At 41.8% G+C, this 24,183-nt stretch overlaps 2 protein-coding genes across 3 annotated transcripts in view; one reads left to right on the top strand and one right to left on the bottom strand.

Moving 5' to 3' along the window:
• The window catches only part of ENTHD1 (ENTH domain containing 1), a 93,211-nt gene extending 91,687 nt beyond the window's left edge, over nt 1-1,524 (bottom strand). Inside the window, exons 1-2 of one of the 2 annotated variants that reach the window (XM_055566822.1) lie at nt 1,408-1,524; nt 863-954 (exon numbers count right to left, since the gene is read on the bottom strand). The gene's annotated coding sequence lies outside the window, so the exon portion shown is untranslated. The remainder of the gene's footprint in view (nt 1-862; nt 955-1,407) is intronic. The other variant, XM_055566828.1, reaches the window with a different exon arrangement.
• A 6,786-nt stretch (nt 1,525-8,310) lies between these two features.
• The window catches only part of GRAP2 (GRB2 related adaptor protein 2), a 69,755-nt gene continuing 53,882 nt past the window's right edge, over nt 8,311-24,183 (top strand). The window contains exon 1 of the mRNA XM_055566815.1: nt 8,311-8,601. The gene's annotated coding sequence lies outside the window, so the exon portion shown is untranslated. The remainder of the gene's footprint in view (nt 8,602-24,183) is intronic.

Raw genomic sequence — 24,183 nt, 5'->3', positions numbered from 1 at the left:
GGGTAAGTAAAGAGGTCTGAACAATTAAACACATCAACATGACTGCAATAAAAATTTGCAAATATTTGTAATAAGTAAAGACAAATGGGTGTTTCAGTTCAAATCTTGGACCTAGATAAGTTAGGGGGGGAAAAAGTGGTTTTCAAAACTTCTTGGATATCAGAATTGAGAATAAGAGATTGAGGAGCTACACTGACTTTATCCAAAGATTTAGGACACTAACGACAACAGCATCTAAGAGGCTGAGTACCAAGAGGCATCTTTGGAAAGACACATTTAGGGTAGTGCTATGAAGACAGAACAGCTTTTGTGTTTATACGGATTCTGCCCGTAGACATGAGATCAACTCAGGAGAAAATAAACTCTGGCCAAGATCGTTTTGGAAGAAGGATTACAGAGATCACCAGGGCATTAGCAGGTGTTACTGTTTTGATGGAAAGCACACTGCAAGAGGCAGAGAAACTAGTGCCTGTGTGTTCACTAAATCACTCAACTATTATTTCCCAGAGTTTACCATGTGACAGGCTCCATTTCTAAGAAACAGAGAAACAGGAGCACAAGACAGTTTCCACCCTCTGGTGTAAATGGCATGCTGTTGTTGCTTAGCCACTAAGTCGTGTCCCACTCTTTGTGACCCCACGGACTGTAGCCCACCAGACTTCTGTCCACGGCATTTCCCAGGCAATAATCCTGGAGTGGGCTGCCATTTCCTTCTCCAGGGGATGTTCCCCACCCAGGGATTGAATCTCCTGCATTGCAGGTGGATCCTTAACCACTAAGTCCCATCAGTGAAGTGCTGTGTAAGTGCTACTCTTTGCTGTAGGCTCACAACATGTTCACACCTAGGCATTCAGTACCTCACCTCATTACTTTAATTAGGACTCCAGAGGCATGGATTTGAGGTCCTAGTCTGCCATTTCCTATTAAGGTTTCTTTGAGCCTCAGTTTCCCCATCTGCAGCATAAGGGGAAAAAATCACCACATAAGGGGTGGTGGGAAAGACATGACATGCTCCACAAAGAACTGAAGGTAAAGACCAGAGGAAGAATCCGCTTCCTGTGTCCATTCCTTGGCATCACTTAATTCGTTCAACAGTGGTTTCAGAACGACCACTGTGTTCCATGCAGGCCGTGTGGCGGGCACTGGGTCACACAGACAACTCAGACCAGTGACTGCCCTCAGAGAGCATGGAATGTAGTGGGAGTGGGTATTGGAGAAGCTTCTAGAAGGAGGGAGTGATGGAACACCGTCACACAACAGTGACCTTCCCTCAGGGAGACCTGCGGGCCTTGTCCCCTTCTCGCCTCCCCTGACAAGGCGTAGGGACCCGCATGGAATGGGCAGTCGGAGAGCACCCCTCCAGGCCCCCTCCATCCCCACCCCCACCCCCAAATGAGAGGCTACTACCTGAGGGGAATGTCCAGCCACCTGGCATCTGGGCTTTTTCCCTCCCAAACACCAGGCCGGCCCCCCGCAAGCTGATCCGCCTCCTCCAACCAGGCGAGAGAGCTCACGCCCTCCCCCACTTCCGCTTCCTCACTTCCGGCCCTTCACTTCCGGCCTTTCCTTCGGCTGATGCCCACTGCTCCCAGGACTTCGAGGAAGGGAGACGCCTCGGGTTAAAATAATCCCTGCTTGTGGCTATCCAGCGGTATGAAGGCAGATGTCTTCCTTTTGTGATCAGTTGGGCTGTGGCACTGCCTAATCCTTCAATGAAAGAATAAATTTTACAATCCGTGTTATTAGTCTAATTTTAACTGACTGGAAACGTGATCTGAAGGACAAAGAATATAATCTCTAGGAGTAGTTTCTAAAGATGAAAAGTGATGGGAAATGACTGAGTGCTTCCAGTGAGGGCCCTGGGTACCCCTGATGGCTAGTCATTGGAATAGTCAACTGACTTTCACTGAGCACCTAAAGCATCAAGGACTCAGATAGGATCGAGTTCGATTAAGTTGACAGGCTAGTGGAGGTGACAGGCACCATCACAGAAGATTGTGACAAGCTATGCATAGCATAATGAGAGAGGAGAGACCATCTGATTCTACCAAGGAGTAGTTGAGGGCAGCCTTCAGAGAAGCATTTATATCTGAACTGATTCTTAAAGGATGACAGGAGTTCACTGCATAGACAAGAGGAAGCCATTAGAGGCAAAGGACGCACCATGTGTAAAGGCTTGAAAGCTGAGAGAGCCTATAATCCTGGTAAAACTGCAAGCTCTGTAGCTACCATGGCAGTCACAAAGACTGTTAGTGAAACAGCAGAGGGAGGTGAAGTGGCAGAGGACAGTCAGATCATGAAGCGCCTTGTCTGTACTGCCAGGTGGGTTTTATCCAGTAGGCACTGGAAATGTAATCAAACCTGTGTTTTAAAGAACCCTGGTGGCTGTGTGGAATACTGACTAGAATGGACGAAAACACATGTAGAGAATAGGAAAATGCTTAGTAAATGAAAGTTACCTTTGCTTTTAGTTCCTACTGCTTCAATCGTAATTACTATAATAACAGCCTACATTGTTGATACTGGCATGTAGATGGGTAAGTATAATATAAAATGATAGGAAATATGAAAGAAATTGGTGCATTATAACCAATTTATCTGGCTGTAATATAGAGTAATGAGAGCAGAAGGCAGAGGGAAATTGAAAAGATGGTCTGGAAATGGGTGGTTCAGGACCTTGAAGGCCATGATAAGGTGTTGGACTTTATAAAGTAGTGATAAATAAACCAAAAGTGCTTTTTTTTTTTTGCATTGAGTTATAGTTTATGAAGATTTTCATATACATATCTTATGTAAATTTTAAAGGAAGTCTGAAATGTAGGTGATATTATCCCATTTTATAGGTAAGAATGCTAAGTTTGAGGAACAAGCATTCATTCTTCATTAGAGCCAGGCACTATGCTGAGCCATGGGAATACAAGAAGGTTACAGTCCAATAAGGGAAACAGGAATAAATCAGTAACTATGATAAATTACTATGATAAAGGCAAACATAGATTGATCTGAGAGTAAAAAAGGAATTTTTCTAAACAACATGGTTAGGAAAGGCTTTCTGGAGGAGTTAAAACTGAGCTGAGTTTGCAGGAACCAATAAGTTATATGAATTGTCCAGAAATATTCAGCTAGCAAGGATTTAACTGGAACTTGAACCCAAATCTCCTGTATACACTTCTATGCTCTTTCCCCTATGCGGATAATCAATCTTTTGTTCTTAATGTTGAGCTCCATTGACCTTCTCAGTCATGAGTTTAACTTTTGTATTTTGAGAAGGTCAGAGATGTCAATTTTTTCAATTTAAACCTATTCATTTTCTTCTTTCAGAACGAATCTCTGAGTGTGTTCAGAAAATTAGATTGGAAGCAGAACAGAGGGACTGGAAAAAGAACAGAATTTTATAGTGAAAGTGAAGTCGCTCAGTCGTGCCCAACTCTTTGTGACCCCATGGACAGTAGCCTGCACCAAGCTCCTCCATCCATGGGATTTTCCAGGTAAGAGTACTAGAGTGGGTTGCCATTTCCTTCTCCGGGGAATCTTCCTGACCCAGGGATCGAACCCAGGTCTCCTGCCTTGTAGACAGACGCTTTTACCATCTGAGCCAAAGTGATGAAGGTGCCTTCCCGGCAGTCCAGCGGTTAGGACTTCACCTTCTAATGCAGGGAGGGCAGGCTCAGTGCCTGGCTGGGGAGCTCAAGTCCCCAAAACCTAAACATAGAAATGGAAGCGATATTGTAACAAACTCAATGAAGATTTTAAAAATGGTTCACATAAAAAAAATCTTAAAACATAAAGTGATAAAAGTCATAACCAAAGCAGAAGCCATTGGTGTGGCACATAATCCACTCCACTCATTCTCCTTTGACACACGTTTGTGTATGAAATTATAGCATAGAAGCTATTGGACTTGGCTCCAGATATATCTGGGAGTCTACAGTGACACTCGAGTTTCTTTTTGGGGTGACTCTGTGAATGATGGTTGCTAGTTTCACTAAGATAGGAACCCAGTCTGAGGAGCAGATTTGGCAGGAAAGGTGATGAATTCTATTTTGGACATTTTGAATGTGAGGTGAGGTGTCTGGTGTGACCAGGTGAAGATGCCCAAGAGACAGTTGAGTAGAAAAAATTGGGACAAAGGGAGAGTGTTCTGGGCAGGGCTCATGAACTTGAGAATATTCAGTACATACATAGGTGGTGATTGAATAGGCAGATGGAAAAAAGAGAACAGCACAAACTCAAAGACAACAGTCCCATTGTAGGTGGAGAGGCTGGTAGCAGTCACTGAGTGGATCAGACAGGCAAAAGGCTCACATGCTACCCGCTATGGAATTAACTCTGCTAAAGTGACTATGGTTTTTCCAGTGATCATGTATGGATGTGAGAGTTGGACTATAAAGAAAGCTGAGTGCCAAAGAACTGATGCTTTTGAACTGTGGTGTTGGAGAAGACTCTTGAGAGTCCCTTGGACTGCAAGGAGATCCAACCAGTCCATCCTAAAGGAGACCAGTCCTGGGTGTTCATTGGAAGGACTTATGCTGAAGCTGAAACTCCAATACTTCGGCCGCCTGATGCAAAGAGCTGACTCATTTGAAAAGACCCTGATGCTGGGAAAGATTGAGGGCAGGAGGAGAAGGGGATGACAGAGGATGAGATGGATGGATGGCATCACTGACTCAATGGACATGGGTTTGGGTGGAATCTGGAAGTTAGTGATGGACAGGGAGACCTGGCGTGCTGCGATTCATGGGGTTGCAAAGAGTCGGACACGACTGAGCGACCGAACTGAACTGAACTGAAAGTGACATGTGCAAAGAGATGTCTGCTTTCCTCCATTTGGGGGCACCATAATTTAGTTGCAATACTGTAGCATCAAGAACATAGACATCATTTTGCCCGAATAACCTGGTGTGGGTTTTAATTTATTTTCTGAACTCAGAGTTTTATAAAAGTGAACAAAACTTTCTTTAGTTGGCTTCCAAGACATTACTTCTTCTCCTCTCCTTGGCTGGTATCCTCTCATTTCTCTGACCTCTCACCTTTGGAGGGGTCAGTTCTCTGCTGTGTTCATTTCCGGGATGGTTTTATCCAGTCTCGTGGTTTTCAACACCCTTCTCTTTCTCAACAACTGTCAAGATTTCATCATCACCCCTAACCTGTGTCAACCTCCAGACTCAGGTGCCTAACTCCCTTGACACCCCCACTGGCATGTCTCACAGACATCTCAAATTTAATACATCTAAAAGCAAACTCCTCATCTGGTCTTCTAGACCTTCTCAGCCACAGTCTCTCCTGTCTCGGTGAATTACACATCCTTGCTTCTAGTTTCTCAGGCCATGAACCTTAGGGTCACCACTGACACCTCTCTTTGTCTCTCATACAGCCTGTGATATCCATGAGTACACACCTGTGACACAGAGTGGTTACTGATTCTGGGTTATGTGTGCTCCGTAGGTAATAAATGGTTTATCAATGCCGTGTTCTAATACACAATAAAATAATTCTGTTTATGATTCCAGACTTTTTGGTTACCCTGTATATTAGGAACTCAACACTTCCCACCATCAGTCCTAAGTCACCATCATGTCTTGCCAGGATCATGGCAGCAGCCTCTTACCTGCTCGCCCTGCTTTTTATCCTGCTTTCTTACAATCTAATCTCAATACAGTGATCAGAGTGAGCCTTGAAAAACCTAAAACACAGTCCCTGGTGGCTCAGCTATAAAGAATCCACCTGCAATGTGGGAGACCTGGGTTCGATCCCTGGGTTGGGAAGAGCCCCTGGAGAAGGGAACGGCTACCTACTCCAGTATTCTGGCCTGAAGAATTCCATGGACTGTATAGTCTTGGGGTTGCAAAGAGTCAGACACGACTGAGTGACTTTCACAGAGCATATCACGCCCCAGTTCAAAATCTTCCACTGACTCCCATCTCAAGAATAAAATCCAAAGACCTTGTCATGGCCATTGAGGTCCTATGTATTCTGGTCCCTACTCCTGCTCTGACCTCCATCTCTACTCTTCTCCACCTCACTCACTGCATCCACCTTCAGGCTTTGCTCCTGCTAGTCCAGATACCTGAAAAAGCTATTTCCCCCCAAAAGCCACCAGGCCAGATCTCTCGCTTTGTTTTGGACATTGCTCAGATGTCTTTTGATCTCCCAATTAAATCCCAACCCCACTTCAGCCACACAGTCTGTGACTCTTGCCCCATTCTATAATCCTCTTTGACAGTACCACCATCGTATTATTTCTTCCTCTACCAGAATGTATGATCCAGGAGAGCAAGGACTATGTTTTGTTCTCTGATACATCCCAGCACCTGCAACAGACCTAACAAGGAGTAGGTGCACAAACGTTGTCTATTGAATGAATAAAAAGAGAACGTCTGAACCCATGCTATTGGATGAAGAGTACACGTTGAACCATGAAGTTAAAGTTAGCGTAATTTTACGTAAGAAGTTCTGATGCCAACAACAACCTCTCACAAGGAACTGTTGAAAATTTTTAAATAAGTATGGTTTCAAACAAAATTTTCTCCATGATGGATAAATTCAGATTTCATATATTCCTTAATCCTCCCAAATTTGCTGATTGGGACACACTATTCTGAGTGTCCCTTGATGGTGAGGACCAGGTTACTGACAGTCTCACATGAGAGTTTTTATTCTTAGGTTCTGCCTTTACACTAGTTCAATTACAGAACTGCTAGGAAATTAACCACTAAAGGAGCCTTGCTTCCTGCCCTATATGCTCTGTACCATGTCTGCTGATCATTACTTACTACTGAAAGAACTTCTCTGTGAGACTTTTCTGTTCTGCATTCTGCCCCATTCTTGGATGAGAAGGGGTTGTGTTCTGTGTCCTGGGGGTGGTGTCCGGAGGAGAAGCAGCTACATCGTGAGGGCGAGTGCTGAGAACACTATGGTGCTTCCTGTACAGCGCTAGTCAACAGTCTGCTTTCTCCCCAGTTCAAAATCACTGGCTTGGGACAAGAGTTGTGGCCAGAGAATTCCAGTGTTTGAGAACCAAGGATGAGGTCATCAGGCATAATGATGATCCCACCAAGAAGACCCTTAGACCCTGGAGACTGAAGAACCCTGAGGCCCATGTGGAGATGTGATTGTTTTAAAATTGGGCACACGTTATTACCTTGAAACTTCTGTCTTTATAACATGTGGAAGTAGTGGGGACCCTATTCAGATGCAACTTGGATTCAAGAATCTTTGACAGACTTGCATGAATAAAGAGAAAGCCCTCTATTACAGATTTAAGAGGAACAAATTACTTCCTTTAAGTCATCTGACCAATCGTTTGCTGAGCCCCTACTATAATCACGTACTCAGATTCTTCTTCTCTATTTCAAGAAAATTGTTGAGTGAGCATAACCAACATTTCCACCCCCTCCCCCCAAAAAACAAATCTTGAGCAAGGTTTAGGTATAAAGGGGCAAAGAGAAAAGGATACCATTCCACAATGTGGAATAAGTTTAAATTCGAGATCCCCAAGTTGTCTTATCTGATTAATGCTGGAACATCTTGTCAGCCAACATTTCCATCTTTATCTTTGGTCTGGTCCCCCAACTCTGAACAGTGCCACTTAGCAAGTCGCAATGTGTCTAATTTTGTGCAAAAGATGCAATGTTGGCAATCCATTTTCTAGCAAAAACAGAGACAGAGGAAGAGGCCTTAGCAAGTTACACTTGGTCTGGGAGGAAGGAGCTTAAAGAGGCGCATGAGCTACAAATCTGAAGGTAAGAACTAAGAAAGTTGAAGGTGACAAAAATGTTAGGCCAATGAAAAAAGTCTTCAAATCCCAGAAATATTTTAGTCCAGCCTATTAAGGAAAAAATTAAATTCCCCAAATCTAAGTAACCAGCCCCAGCTCGCACTTAGTTATGGCAAAGCTGGGGTTGGAATTCATCTTGGTTTTGAGTTTTTCTTCTTTCTTTTGTTAGGGGTAGTATTAGGGGCTAAGGGTAATATTATGGGCTGAATACACTAAAAAAGCTTTTTTTTCCCCTGAGATTTGAATAATGTGAGTGATCCAGGATGCTGTTAAATAAGTTCCCCCCAAAAGTCCTAATGTTCTTCCAGATGCTTGTACCTTCTTGGAGAAAGTGCATTTTCCTTAAGACCAGCAGTAACTTGCCAATGGACCATCTCTAGGATTAAAAATTTTCTTATGTGAACATAATCGTTCGGGGCAAACTTGTTAAAACTGAAACCAAGCATAAAGAAGCAAAAGTATTTCAGTGAACCTCCTGCATTTTAGTTCAACTCCGGCAGCAAGAAAACAAAACCACATAATCTAAGGCTCACGCCCAACTCTCTGAAGCCCCATATCTGCTAGTTCCTGTGTGGTTTGCATACAGACTGCTGGGCTGACTGGGGGTAGTTTGGAGGAGGGAGTAAGAAGTCGGGGAGGAGGAGGCACTCAATGGATCTGCGAGCCTGTGCCCTGGTTTAGTGCGGTATGTGGACGACAGCCCAAGGTGGATCCAGACTCTGAAATGCAGTCATTTTGACGTCGGAATTCAGCTTCCTTCTTGCAAGAGAGGATTCTGACCATTCGGTGCAAAGCGATAGACTCAACCTCTTCTCTTCTGAAAGGTATGTCTTTACGCAACATCAGTCTACACGCTCTAGAGGTCTCAGATTTTTATTATTTGCAGAATGTTCTCTTGGAGTCAGTCTAATTAAAATGAATCCCCTGGGCTCTGTAAATATTGGTTTTAATTTTCAGCTCATCAGCTAAGGTCTCTAAATCTTTTTCTGTAACAGTGTTTGTAGTGGCAGGATTCAACTTCCAGTGAATGAACTAGAAGACTTGCTCCTTTCAGCCAACGTTATCCAAGAAGACTCCACTAATTGGCTTCTGAGCCATCTCAGGGAAAGACTCTGGACCTGGGATTACAAGGGTGGAATTCCCCTTCACCAGTGTCAGCATCTGTTCCGAATTGGCGTGGGTGTGGGAGGTGGAGGGTAGAGTAGCAATGAATGAACACAAGTACTGCGTGGTCAGGATTTGTTCCTGGGGCTTGCATTTCTACTTCTGTTAGTGTTTATGTTGCCTTTACAAAGAACCCCAGATTGAGTTCCTTTACAAAAAGAAAACTTGACTTTGAAATGAGATTTGAGAGAGTGTTGTCTATACTTATCCCTTTATTAACAGTTAATACTGTGTCCCTAAGACCATCTTCAGTTCAGGCATAAAATCTGAACACAACTCTTTGACACCCTACTCTTGGAACCTGAGGATTGAATATACCTACCAAAGATTAATCCAATTTAAAAATATCATGTTTACATATCTGGAATTAGATCTTGTTAATAAAGTATATGTAACTTCATCTGTACATTACTGAAAGTATACAACCCCAGATGAATTAAGAGAAGGGAAAAATGTTTAGGATCTAAAACTCCAATAGAAAAGATTACATTTGCTCATGTTCTGTCATCTGAGGGTGGGAAACCTCAGGTTGAAAAATGTTTCATTACCTACAACTGCATTTATCATAGATTTACTAGTTTTTCAGTGGATCCTCTTTTCTTTTCTCTTCTTTTTTTCTTATTTTAGTTTCAGAAAGGACTGAGTATAAGCGTATTCTGCTTTAACAACCCAGTATTGTTTATAAAACTTCGCTTTTATAAAATAATTTTTAAATGATCCTCTTTACAAAAGGATCCATTATTAAATAAGAAGCACCAATAAAATTGAGAACCATCTAACTGTATTTAAATTTCAAATTTTAAAAAATTTGATTTGTACCCTTTTGGAGAACTGGGAGTGGTTTTTTGGGTAAAGGGAGACAGTCCTATATCATTGAATAAAACTATATTTTTAGATTGAATTTAGAATGTCTCCCGTGTAGTAAACTGTAATCTGATTCTCCCATTATAATAGATTTTATTTTTTTTTAATGACTTTACTGAAGCATAGGGGAAGGAGGTGATCAATTTGTTCAAAATGAAGAAATATCTCTATTGCTAATATAATATCCTTTTGAATATCTTTCATATCTTAGGCCCTAATGAAAATCTTCTATCTTTTTTAAAAATTTCAATTGTTCTACATCTATTTCTTAGGGATATTGTAAGAATAAATGAGTTAACATAGATATGAAATGGCTTAGGAAAAAGGTGCTGTGAAAACACAAGGTGATATCAGTATTAATGATTTCTTTGAATCTTGATCATTTTCTTCCCACCTTTTATACAAAATATATCTGACTTACTGCCTGAAGCCGTCTCTTTTATGTCTTTGCCTTCTGGAGGGGCTGAAAATGAGCCTACTTCCCACATGTTTAGTGATTCTCAGAGAATAACACCTGTAAGTTTTGGTGATTTGCAGGGCTCATGCCTGAAACAGAGCTTGCTTCTTTTCCTCACTCAGGAAAAGTCTACAACCACTCCAGTATTCTTGCCTGGAGAATCCCATGGACAGAGGAGCCTGGCTGGCCATGGTCCATGGGATTGCAGAGAGTCGGACACGACTGAAGTGACTGAGCACGCACGCATTTAAACGTGTAATTGTGGGTGATTCCATTGGAATTTCTTAAACAAGTTATAGTTGATGCTTAATTAGTCTGAGGAACAAAGGCTTCATTTTTGTGCAGTCATGAAACTCAAAACTTGGTGAAGAATCTTTATGGCCTAAGTTATTTGAATCAAAGGATGAGACTGACTGGCCCTCCTATTTGTCCACCTCAAGAACGTAACTCAGCATGTCTTGATCTACAAAGGAACAACACAGCCTCCTGTGCGTGCATCTTTTTTTGACCTCTTTACAGTTTCTTAGGAAAATGTAGCCTCATTTAACAAATGAATGTTTATTAACACATTGTACATTTACTATGTGTCAGGCCTTGTTCTAGGCACTGAGTTCTCTTCAACAATGTTAATATTACATTAGGTTTCAATGAACCAATGAACCAATGGGATATTCAGTAAGTAATTTTTAGAAGACAGATTAAAAAAATAAATCCATTCACAGCAAACATTTTGGAGAATTAAAAGAAATTATTACTAAGTACGTGAAAATTAAAGTCTTAAACTGCCCTCCAAAGAAGATATAAGACCTACGTCTTATGAACAAAGTGAAGAGAATGTCTAAACATAAAGAAAAGTTGAAATATTTGTACAGTGAATACTTCCATACTCACCTCCTAGATTCAACAGCTGCTAAATTTTTGACATATTTGTTCCACCTATATGTATCTCTTTCTAACTACTTGTAAGTTACAGACAAAATGATACTTCACCCCTAGATAATTCAGTACATATCAAAGAATAAGAGCGTTCTCCTACATAACTGCAATGCCATCATTATACCTAAGAAGATGAACAGTGATTCATTAATATCTAGTATCTAGACCATATCTAACCTTAACCATTTGTCCCCCAAATGTCTTCCATACCTTAAAAAAACTAAGATCTAATTTTTTTAAAGAAAAATATATTTTTTTACATGAAGGTTTCGTGTCTTTTATTCAACGTTAGTGTTTTTGAAAAAGTTAGGTGTTGTCTTGTTGAATGTTCTAATTTGTTTTTGCCTAGCGGTGTCATTTAATTTGTTCCTCTATCCTCAATATTTCCCATAAACTCCAAATTAGAAATAAAGCGTTGATTACATTTCAATTGAACGCATTTTACAAGGTGCTCCATATTGTATCTCAACAGGAGACACTTAGTTCCAGATTGTCCCTCTATTTGTGACACTCGGTTTGATCGGGGCTCAGGGTAGTGATCTCAGTTCAGGGATCCTTTTGCAATTAACAGGTAGTCTGGCAAGATAATGCTTAGGCTTTGTGATGATATCCTGTTTCCCAACAAACCTCACTTAATGGCTTTAGGTGATAATCCTTTCCTAAATCAACTATTTGTTTGGTGGTCATAAACATTTTCCGTATACTTTGAAGAAGGATTAGACATACACATTCATTGTTATCAGCAGCCACAGCAGATATTTGAGTGTTTTGTTAAGTTCAGGTAATAACAACCATGATGATGATGATGATAGTAATAAGTAACCTTTACTGAGAGCTTGCTGTAGGTCTAGGTTTGAGAGCCAATCCTTTAGTTACCAACTAGGCCAATCGGGACAAGATACTTCATCTTTCTATGTCTTAGGTTCTTTAGCTATAAAATGAGAGTGATAATGGTAGCTATCTTATCATACTGTTTTGAAGATTAAGTAACTTATACACACAAAGTTTCTGAAACAGTATCTTGCTATTTGCCAAGAGCACTGTACCGGTGTTAACTCATTTTGCTTCTCCTAAGGGCGCAATGAAGCAAGGGCTAATATTACCCTTCTTTTATAAGTGAGGAAACTGGGGTGCAGAGAGTTTAGGTCACTTGCACAAGGTCACTTAACTAGTATGTGGTAGAGCCTTGATTTGAACCCAGGTGGTCTGATTCCAGAGCATTCTCTCCAAAGGCTTCTGACACATGGAGTGAGAAGGAACAGAAATGGAACTGAACGAAAAGCAGCTACAGCCTGCCCCCACCCTGGCATCCTATCACCGCCCAAGTTTTAAGTTCTTTTGAGTTATTCAAAACCTGAGACTCTTGCTACCAAAATATATTTTAGGTTTTGTTCATCTGATAATAGCACTCTAGTAAGCATAGATGAGTATGCTTATTGCAATTCTATAGTTTCAGGCTCTGTATAAGAAAGTCTAAGTGAAAGAGATAATGTTAAGACTGGAAAATGTAGAACTATTCAGTATAAAGGAAGAGGAAGGGAAAAAACTGAAAGGAATAATACAAGAAGGGAGTTATGAGACCTCAGAGTCTTGGGGCAGAAGATGATATTTTGATACAGTCAAGGGGAGAAAATGCCTCTCGTTTTTTACATTACTGTACTGTGTAAAATTTTACCACTAAAACACAAGAGTATAGCCATTGTCAGATTTATAAAAGACCACAATGGATTTCTTTATGGGATGATGGATGAGTCTTGATAGTAGGTAACTTCTCTGGTTGGTTATCTCGGTCACTCAGACATTCCATAAGTCAGTCTGTGTCTTTGGAAATACATAACTGTACACAGAAAAGGCCTCACAAACTAGGCATTGGTCCTTACCCCTTCATTAGCATTAAAAAAGGATTCCAGTGCTGTCTTATTCACTCCTTCTATTGCTGCTACAGAAAGCTCTCAAGTATGATTTTCTAAAGAGAACTAAAATGAGAAAAAAAATCCAACATTAATAATGTTTTTATGCATTTCCAACACAAGCATTGCTAAATTGGTCCTGCCTTTTTATGTTTTTTAATGAAAAGCAGGCTAATTGATCAACTGGTCATGAATAATACTTTTTCATTTGTTTTTCTCCACACCTCTCAGCCTTCCAGAACCACAGGCTTAATGTGGCAGCCTGCAAATGGTTTACGATTTGTGTCTATTGTCTGGTGCTTTATGGGAAAATACTGGAAACACACGGCTGGAAACTCTGTAGGAACTCAGTAAATAATAAGTAGATAGTTCTCTTGCTAAATATGATTTTAAAGAAAAATCTTTTAAAATACCTAGGACATTCTACTAAGGAAGTACACTAGTAGGAAAAAAAAAACAAAACAAAACCTGGTTGATTTATCATTTGAATTTTCATCTTCATTTTATAAGTGATAGACTTTTAGTAGTTTAGGGAGCAAAGCGTGAGGTCAGATTAACTCCCCTCTCCCGAACAGATTTGTATTGTAAAAATGTGGATTATTGAATTGTAAAGCTAGCAAGGAGATCCCAACTACACATTAAATCCAAGAAAATTGTCATATTTTAATACATTATATCAACCTTTTACATTGATCATAAACATGTTGATATCCACAGCACAGAGGTTCTTACTGGTGGTGGTGAGGCTAAAGGTGCAGGGGAGTTTCAGAGACACATTTAGGAAGCTGATGAAAGCTATACAGGCACCAGGGGTGAAAAAAAATATGCCTAGCATTCATTCACACACACCTTTACACAGAATATTCAATGGCTCATGGACACTCCCTGCCTCCCCCTCCACCACCGCCAACAGTGTCCATCCATATATCTTCAGAAGGAAAAACATGCTTTATATGGAATTCTTTTTTTTTTAACCTTACCTTTTTTTTTTTTTTTTTTACCTGAGCCTTATAAAGTTTTAAAAAGCATTTTCACACATTATCTCGTTTGATCTGCCTATGATCTGTGAGGCAGGCAGACCGCATATTTTGCCTCTCATGTTGCAGTGGGAAGGGCAAAGCTCGCAAGTTTAAGTGACTTGCTCAAGGTAATTTTGCTAACGTCTACCAAGACAGAGTACCAAGGCTGTGAAATTGTAGCCAGGGTTCCTTCTCCCACACTGGTCTGGGCACAGCATCAGGGAACTCTTGATGCGGGTTCTGGAAATCTGAACTCTGGCTTTATTGGAAATTACCTGCGTGAGCTTGAATGTGACACTATAACCTCTCTGGGCCTCAGTTTCCTTCTCTGTTGAGTGAGAGGTTAGACCACATGTTCTCTGAAGCCCCTTCCGTTCTCTGTTGCAAACTATCTCATCCTCCTGCATTCTGAGAGCAGAGAAAAATGACCTTTTCAGTGACAGATGGCAAGAACTTTCACCCTTCCCTGTAGGTCATAAGAGCTGGCGTCCGGTTCAGATGGGTTCCTTTCCAATGTCCAAATCCTGTTAGAAACTAGCAGCATGGATCCTGCTTTTGTGGGCTACTTGTGTGTCGTGCCGCTGGTTGCCTCCTTTTCCTGCAGGGCTGGCAGTCTCACAACAATTTTACTCCAACCCTGTGCTCTGCATCAGACAGACGTACCATGGTATTTTATGATCCCTCTTGGGTAGTTCAGGATATGATATGGAAATAAAGAATGCTGATGGACTTATTTGGGGCTGATAGAACTTATCCTTCTAAAAAGGTTATTTCTCTTGAAGGACGCACATCTTCCACCTGATTTTTCATCACTAACAGTTATTTCCTTTAACGTCTCTGAAATGTGCTTGGAAATTGGAGTTGAGAGAGAGCTAGCAGCACTGAACACAGATGCCCTGAGACGAGAAAGGATGTGACCAAACCCTTTCTTTTGGGAGATGGTTGAAGAATCTTTGAGTCAGTATAATTAGGACAAATTTGTCTGTTAGCCTTTGTTTCAGATTTCTAAAAAGTGTCCACAGTGCATGGATATACAAAACCCATGATACAGCCCCAGTTTTATTTTGGACTTCTCCAGGAAGATAAAACAAGCAGAAAATTCTCATGCTTCAGATGTCAGTAAACCAGGCTTTTGTAATATCAGTTGTCAAACGGTGGTAACTCAGAATCAAAGTTCTTCTACGCATCACAGGAACTACCCTGCTCTTAGTCTTCTGAAGCATCTGAGCCAAGAGCTATTAGCACAGACAGACTGGCTACCCCAGCAGCCAGGAAGGTGTCAGTCTCTATTTGTGATTAACAGCCAATGATAATGGAGAAGGAAATGGCAACCCACTCCAGTGTTCTTGCCTGGAGAATCCCAGGCATGGGGGAGCCTGGTGGGCTGACGTCTCTGGGGTCGCACAGAGTCGGACACGACTGAAGTGACTTAGCAGCAGCAGCCAATGATAAAAAATTGGGGGCGCTGTCTTTTTGCTCACTGCATTTTCTACCTGAACGTCAGGCTGGCAGGTGGAATTGTATTAACTTCTTGCCGAGAAGTGTATAATTTGCTCTGTACCATGTCAGGTCATTGGACTGTGGGAGGTAATACTGTCCAGTGACGCGAATGGCAGAGCATGAACTTGGCTCCTGTGTTCTGCATTCTATTCTCAGCTTCGTGGATGACTCAGAGTGCCCCATCCATATCTCTGTTCTTTAAGCCACTACACAGGAGACTTGAGAAGAGCTGTGCATCGTTACCCCCAAAGATGTTTTTATCTTTGGTATAATATAAATGTGCAACCTCTCTTTTTTAAAAATGCATAACAGGGTGCTTTCTCATTTAAACTCATTTGTGGAGTTTCTCTGTCTGAGATCATTGTTGTTAAATAGACAACTCATTCATTTTATTAACCAGAAGCTGTGTGATGTTGTGACTTGACGCTGGTATACATGTACTTGTGTGCCCGGTTGTGTCTGACTCTTTGCTACCCTTGGTACCCTGCAAATATCCAAGTAAACAAAGAAGGAGATGTGTGAAATCGAAGAATCTCCCAGCTGGAGAGTAATTCCTAAGACCTGACACAAGGAAGATGGGGCTCTTAAATAGTGGCATCAACACAGAACTTTTTTTTTTTTTTTTGGCTGCACCTGGATTTTTGCTCTCCACTGTGGAGTATGGGATCTCTAGTTGTGATATGCGGGATCTAGTTCCATGACCAGGGATTGAACCCAGGCCCCCTGCACTGGGAGCATGGAGTCTTAGCCACAGGACCACCAGGGAAGTCCCCTGGACACACAACTTTTATTTTGAAATGCAAGATGTAGGGAAAAGTAAGATTTACTATACTAGCCAACTTTGTCAGCTCATATTATTTCATAAAGCAAAGGGTCAATTACGTGTTGTTATCATCAAGAGAACATACTGTAATGCTTTGTCATGTAGGCACTATAAAAAAAATATCACCTTGTCTGGTTACTTTAATTCATCTTTTGGCTGCCGTCAGCAGATATCCCCTCAGTCCCTAATTCAAGGACCCAGATGTACTGAGAACATTTAGGGTAATCAAAACAAAAAGAAAATAGGGTCCTTTCCTCTAAAGAGCTAACAAGCTATTAGGGGATCTAGGACAAGTGAAAGTGAATGCTTCTGCAGTGCCAGCTCCTGAGGAAGAGGACTCAGGTGGGGCTTTGGAGGGAGGGCTTCCTGAAGGAGGTGGTTCTGCAGGCAGAGGAAGATGGCTTGGCAAAGGGACATAAGCTCTTCGCATTTCAAGGACATTGTAGGAGGAACAGAGTCTTCTTTGATGAAGACCTGTTTACCGTGCAAATGGCAAAGAGTCAAGAAGGCTCTTGGGATCCAGAAAGAAATTAAACTTCTGCTGCTGGAAACTCGACCTCAGACTCTTCTCAGATAACCTGTTCTTTTTTACTTCTCGTCATGTCCCCTTAACGTCTTCTTTTTCAAGCATAAATATCCTTTGTTCTTTCAGCTATTCCTCTTGTGATGTGGTTTTACATGCTCTCATCATTTTAAGTGTTTACCTCTGATGGACTATGATGTGAGGCCTCTCTTAAATCATGGTGCTCAGAATGGGACAGGGCTCTCCAGGAGTGGTCTGACCAGTGCAGAATACCATGGAATAGTAGCCTCCCTTGATCTATACCCTATACTTCTATTAATATGGCCCAAGATTTGCATTAGTCTTTTTGGCACTCAGTTAGTATGCTGACTCATTCTGAAACTGTGGTCAACTCATACCCATGAGTTCCCATGCTCTACTATGAAGCCAGTTCGTCCTTATTCTGTACTTACATTATTGATTTTTTTTTTAAAGAAAAGAAATAAAACCCTAGGCACAGAATTTTAAATGTAGAGATATTTAACTCTATTACACTTGATCCAATTGATAACAACCCATCAATATATTGATATTTCAGAGCTAAAGTGTTAGTTCTCCTTCCCCAAGGTGAATACTTATCTGCTGGCATAAGGGCAGAGCTAGTCTCAACACTGGCCTGGAAGAGATCTCATAAGGGTCAGGACTTTATTATCTACATGTTTAGACAAACTAGTGAGCCTAAATCTTTCTAACTGTAAACTAGGAACAAATGTGAACAGGCCTTTCCTTACTGAGGATCTGCAGCAGTGAGTCAGAGGTCTGCAAAGCTCCAAGTCAGAGTTACTCAGAGGCAGTAATATACAAGAAGAGGAAATTTTTATATTAGGCTTTCGGCAGCTTTCAGGAGATTTGATTACCCTGATCGCTATACATTACGGTAAATAGCACTCATTTTTTGCAACTGGTTTATAGCTATAACTGAGTTATCTGATTCGAGGTTGCAATAACTTCATGTGGTGTCAGTATAATTTCAGCACGGAATAATTTGTCATTTGAGGCAGGTTCACGAATCTGTTTCTTTGCAAGGCCCCATTTAAAATGATCCTCCTTTCTCCATCCCCTTCCCTAGGCCTCCGCACCCCTAGCCTCTTCCTCACTAAAACAAGGACTATGAAGACCTTGAAGTTTAGATTTGCATCAGGGTTTTGGAAACCTTTCCAAGTTCTGCCAAACTAATATAGCAGCTCATCAGTTTTTGCAGGTAGCTTGTACAATATTTATAATTTCAAGCGAATAGAAATGTCACATTTCAAAACGCATCTCTGAGAGCTGTTTTATTCTTTACAGAAAAGCAAGAAACAGTCACATTTTTCTAGACTGTTCTTCTAATGCAAATTTTAATCTTGCTCTCATGACCTTGTAACTATTACGATTCAAATAGCCCCTCCCCTACCTCTCACGAGTGATTTTGTTCTAGGGCCTTGCTGCTCAATGGAAGGTCTGGGAACCCGTGATATTGATACCACCTGGGAACCTGTTAGGACTGAGTATCAGATCCTGCCTGAAACTTGCCAAATCAGGATATGAACGTTTTAAAAAGTCCTTTTGTGATTCTCCTGCACAATAAGATCTCAGGAACACTGACCTAGAGTGAAGGGATTTCATCTCACTTTACCCCTTATGTTGTTAAACAAACCTTAACAAAATTCTATTTGGAGTTTATTACTAGTTTTGTGTTGTTGGTAGTCGCTTAGTCATATCTGATTCTTTTGTGACCGCGTGGACTTTAGCCCACCAGATTCCTCTGTCCATGGGATTTCCCAGGTAAGAATACTAGAGTAGGTTGCCATTTGCTCCTCCAGGGGATCTTCCTGACCCAGGGATTGAACCCCAGTCTCCTGCATTGGCAGGCAGGTTCTTTACCACTGAACCACCTGGGAAACTCTTTTTAACTAGTTTAGAGCAGAGTTCGGAGAAGGCAATGGCAACCCACTCCAGTACTCATGCCTGAAAAATCCCATGGATGGAGGAGCCTGGTAGGCTGCAGTCCATGGGGTCTCGGACACGACTGAGTGACTTCACTTTCACTTTTCACTTTCATGCATTGGAGAAGGAAGTGGCAACCCACTCCAATGTTCTTGCCTGGAGAATCCCAGGGACGGGGGAGCCTGGTGGGCTGCAGTCTGTGGGGTCGCACAGAGTCGGACACGACTGAAGTGACTTAGCAACGGCAACAGCAGCAGAGCAGAGTTGTTAAATGTTTACCAGATTCAAACATTCCGACTTTTCCTCAAAGTATCTATAACTGACTTTAAAATGCTCTTGCCTTTCTGGGTTCTTGTAGAGCAAGAATTCTCAAAAGGGGGTAATTTTCATTCTTCTTTTGTTTTTGCCATGCCATGTGGCATACAGGATCTCAGTTCCCCAACCAGGGATTGAACTCATTTTCCCTGCTGTGGAAGCATAGAGTTTTAACCACCTGACCACCAGGGAAGTCCTTATGAAGGGCAATTTTGAAACACCCTCCCCATCAGAGACATTTGGCAATGCCCGGAGACATTTTTGTTTGTCACAATTTGGGGGTGGAGGAGAGGGGCTGCCTCTGGCATCTGGTGAGTAGAAGCCAGCAATACTAGTTTTGGACCCTATAATGCACAGAATACCCCCCACCATAAAGACGGAATCAATCATACATGTCAATAGCAATGAGATTGGGAAGGCCTATAGCAGAGGTATGTGGTTTGTAGAGAGGGACTCATACGTGTGACGGTTCACAGCAGGATGCAGGAAAATGAAGCCATGTGGCGTGTCATCACCTGATAGGAGAAGAGCAAGGGGACTGGTAGTGGCCTGAGTTATGACGCTGGGAGCCTGGTTGTTGGGGGGGCGGTGGCGGCGGTGAGCAGAGAATCCAGCCACAGATGAGAGGAGAGATCTCAGAGAGCTTGTCGCCAATACTCTGTGCACAGACTGCCTAGATAACAGGGTTGTGGTTCAGAGACTGGACATCAAGTCTGAGCTGGGGGTGAGGGGGTGGTGTTGCTGAAACAAAGCTTCAGTCTTAGGCTGGATGCGTGATGTGATCCCAAAATCACATTAGACCTGGAAAGCAAGAAAGGATTTCCGGTGTTATCATAGGAAGACTCGGGTGGATTTCTGGTAAATCCAGTAAGAGACAGACTTAGGTGCAAGGTAGAACCCCACTTGTTAGAACTGGACAACTCAGAGCCAGACTAGCAGCAGGGGATGACCTGATGACAGTTAGCTGAGCTCTTAGCTAGAGTGAGCTTTTAAAATCCCTCCCAACCAAGAAGAGCCTTAGGGCTGAGAGTACAGTGTGGCTGACTTGCAGGAAGAGGTCAAGGGCTTCCAGCTATGGAGTAAGGTGGACAAGAAGCAAGTCGGCTCCTGGTATTGGCTGCTGAAAATTCATAGGATAATAACTGGCTAGAACTTGAGAGATCCTCTGAGTCATTTCCCTACTGCACAGCACCTAACTCATTTCAGAAAGGTAGCCTACTCTTCAACTGTAACATTTTCAAAGAAAGATTGCTTTTAAAAAATTTTTTATTTGGCTGTGATGGGTCTTAGTTGTGTCACTCAGGATCTTCATGGCATCATGCGAGATCTTTCGTTTTGGCCACGGACTCTCTAGTTGTGGCACATGAGCTCAATACTTACAACAGGTGGGCTTAGTTGCTCTGCGGCACATGGGATCTTAGGTCCCTGACCACGGACTGAACCCATGTCCCTGCATTGCAAGCTGGATTCTTAACCACTGGACCACCAGGGAAGTCCCCCTAAGAAAGATTTATTAAGGACCTGTGTTGATGCCTTGTAAACCATCTAAGTCAAAACTGCTTCTGCATTCCTAATCTTGTACCTCCTTACCGGATGTAAGTCGACTTTCTTTCATCCTACCCTTCATATGCTGTGCCTTCTAACATTCGGCAGTGGTAAACAAGACCAACTTACCTTCACAGCTGCCAAAACCAGCCTTCCCTTCTCCAAGCTCTTTAGCTCAATTTACCTCAATTTCATTAGCGTGTCACCCTGAGAGTCTCTACCCAACCCCTTAATCCCGTTGTTATTCTCTGGACCCTCTCCAAGTGTTGCCTGTTTGTGATAGACACCACCAAAATGTATTTATTAAATATACACTGTATGTGGGAACTGCCCTTTTGACAGTGGAGGCAAAGGAGACAGAATAGAAAAGGATATACATGGTTTTGTTGGTTTTTATCTGTCTCTTTTCTCTCCAAGAAGGTGTCCGTCTTTGCCGAGTTCATAGTCTAGTTGGAACAACAGTCCTTAGGCCAAGTTCCATTGTAAAATTTTAGTTGTCCTGCAAATGCTTTCACTGTGACCTTCACCTAAGGGCAACAGAGTGCACTATCATATAAAATAGGTCTGATGTGACTTTAACTGTAAATAAAGCTGGGATAAATGCATTTGTTCAGTTCCAGGGAAGGCATTATACTGCCACGTGGATTTTCTTTCAAATAAGCTGCAAAACAAAGTTCCTTTCCACATAAAGGGATTTATTCAACTGAATGCACTTGCCTTGTTGCAACTGGATTAATTTCATTTCACATCATGTCTCTAAGTAGAAAAGTAAACTGATTTGCAGCAAGCTAAATGGATATGTTGATACATCCTACGTCAGTTAGATTTATTCCAGCTAGATTACAACAATCACAGTCCATTGGTTGCTTTAGCTTCTATTAAGTAGTTGCAAAAGTGCACCATTTCAGTGTGTGCACTGAAAAACAGTTTATCAATATATGGGAATAAACATCAATATATGGGAATAAACAGTTTATTGATATATGGGAATGCTGTAGAATGAGAGAACATGCAGATGTGTAAAGTGAGAAAAATGTTATAAAAAATTTGTCACTCTATATCCATGTATCCATGTTCAATATTTTTATCCATGGTTTTATATATTATTAAGTATCCATGTTCTAAAAGCCACCATTTTAGATTTTTGAATTGTGTTTCTCATGGCACCATTTGATATACACACAAGCCAACACACGGTGAACAAGGGTGAACGAGTATTGACCATGGGCTGGCTGGGTGTTCACCGCAGCGCCGGGGACCACCGCCCACCCAGTACCAGAGCCCCACCCCCTCACTCCATCCTGTACTTTCTGTTGCACTCCTGCCTCTTCTGTGTCTCTCTCCATTTCCAAAACTGCTATCTTACCATCCTCCTGGGATTCTCAATCTCTGTCTGTTTTAGGACCCTCCTTTCATCTCTCCCAAATTGCTGACTTTATCTTGGCTTGTGCTTCTAGCACAATAAAGCTCCCAGTGGAAATCTGTCTGATTTCTATAGCTAGTAGCTTCTATAACCAGTAGTTATTTTCAAAAGGAAATAGCTTCTGGAGATGAGTCTGTGGTGTCACAGGGCTGTTATATGGATCAAATGTAATAATGTGTATTAAAAAAGCCACTTGTAAACTGTAACACACTCTCTGAAAATAAATTATTACTGGATTATATGACTTTAGGGTTTCAAAAGCAGCTGGATGATATATAAAAGTTCAGTAAGACTCGGTAACCCAGTTGGAAAAGAAAATTAGAGAATTTGGGGCATTGAACCCCTCCATCAGTAAGCTAGGAGTCTTTGACATTTTTTACAGTCAAAGCACACCCATCCCATTGAGAACACACACTCTGGTCCAAGGACTGTGTCTGTTCACCATTCTGGAACTAGGCCTTCACTCTTACCTGAGTATCCCCATCCCCCATAGTCACCTTTCGAAATGCCAGCCAACCTTCAAAGGTGAGACCCAAACCTGCTCTCTCTCCCCAGTTCTTCCCCAGACAGAATTCATCTCTTTGTCCCCAGCACTCCAGTTCAGTTCAGTCGCTCAGTCGTGTCTGACTCTTTGCGACCCCATGAATCACAACACACCAGGCCTCCCTGTCCATCACCAACTCCCGGAGTTCACTCAAACTCACGTCCATCGAGTCAGTGATGCCATCCAGCCATCTCATCCTCTGTCTTCCCCTTCTCCTCCTGCCCCCAATCCCTCCCAGCATCAGGGTCTATTTCAACGAGTCAACTCTTCACATGAGGTGGCCAAAGTACTGGAGTTTCAGCTTTAGCATCATTCCTTGCAAAGAAATCCCAGGGCTGATCTCCTTCAGAATGGACTGGTTGGATCTTGCAGCCAAGGGACTCTCAAGAGTCTTCTCCAACACCACAGTTCAAAAGCATCAATTCTTCGGTGCTCAGCTTTCTTCACAGTCCAACACTCACATCCATACACTCATGTCAGCCTTAAATTATGTATGTGGGTGTCCATCTCCCTGTGACTTGCTGAAGAACACAGCCATCCTAGCATTTGTCAGGCCCACCCCTCCCCAACAGCTCAAAGTAAAGTGGCTAGAGGATAAAGCAGAGAATTCCACGGGCCAAAAATGTCCTACAAAAAAGCTTTATCCCTGGAGGCTGGTCTCAGATACAAAAATGTCCTCACTTGAGCAACTAACTGTAGGACCCTCTGCAATGAAACAAGGTTTATTAAATAGACATAAAAAAACCCTGTGAGTGGAGGGTACATGGAAGTTTCTTACTCTCTTTCATACTTTTCATTTGCATAGTTCGTGTTTTTAAATGAATATAAAAGACCCCATCCTATTTAAAAGTTACTGAATTGAATAACTTATTTTCATTCTAACTTGATTTTCAGCCACAATGTTTTCCTGTAGTTTAAATGAGAAAAGCCATCCTTTGCATCCCAGCTTAGCTATATTTTATCTACTGAATACGGTACCCATTCAGATCAATAGCCCATGGACTGTATTCTACACAATTCCACCTTGCATTGCACCCGTAATTGAAAGGAACTTGGTGTGCAAAGTGTGGGGCTCTTGGAGAATGAAAAGTACTACCCTTTAGCACATTTAAAAAAATCCTTGGGCTGTTCTATTATTTTAACACTTTACCTTTGGCAGAGCAGAAAGTCTTTTTAAGGCATCATCTCTAAAATGATTAACCATGTAACTATTGCCAAGTACACATTAGGTGCTCAATAAATATTTTTAAAATAAATGAAAATACTGTGCCCTTCAAAACAAAAGATAACTCCAGTCGTTTCAAACAGACAGCAATGGATATGGTTTCCAGCTGTTGCTCTTTTGTATTCATTAGAAATCATAGAAAAATGGAAATTTGGGGGAAAGATCAAACCTTTTATGAAACTGCATTGATGAA

The sequence above is a fragment of the Bubalus kerabau genome, chromosome 1, assembly GCF_029407905.1.
Source record: "Bubalus kerabau isolate K-KA32 ecotype Philippines breed swamp buffalo chromosome 1, PCC_UOA_SB_1v2, whole genome shotgun sequence".
In the NCBI taxonomy this organism is placed as follows: domain Eukaryota; kingdom Metazoa; phylum Chordata; class Mammalia; order Artiodactyla; family Bovidae; genus Bubalus; species Bubalus kerabau.
The sequence above is the reverse complement of the archived record's forward strand: the minus strand, read 5'-3'. Positions and strand labels throughout refer to the sequence as shown.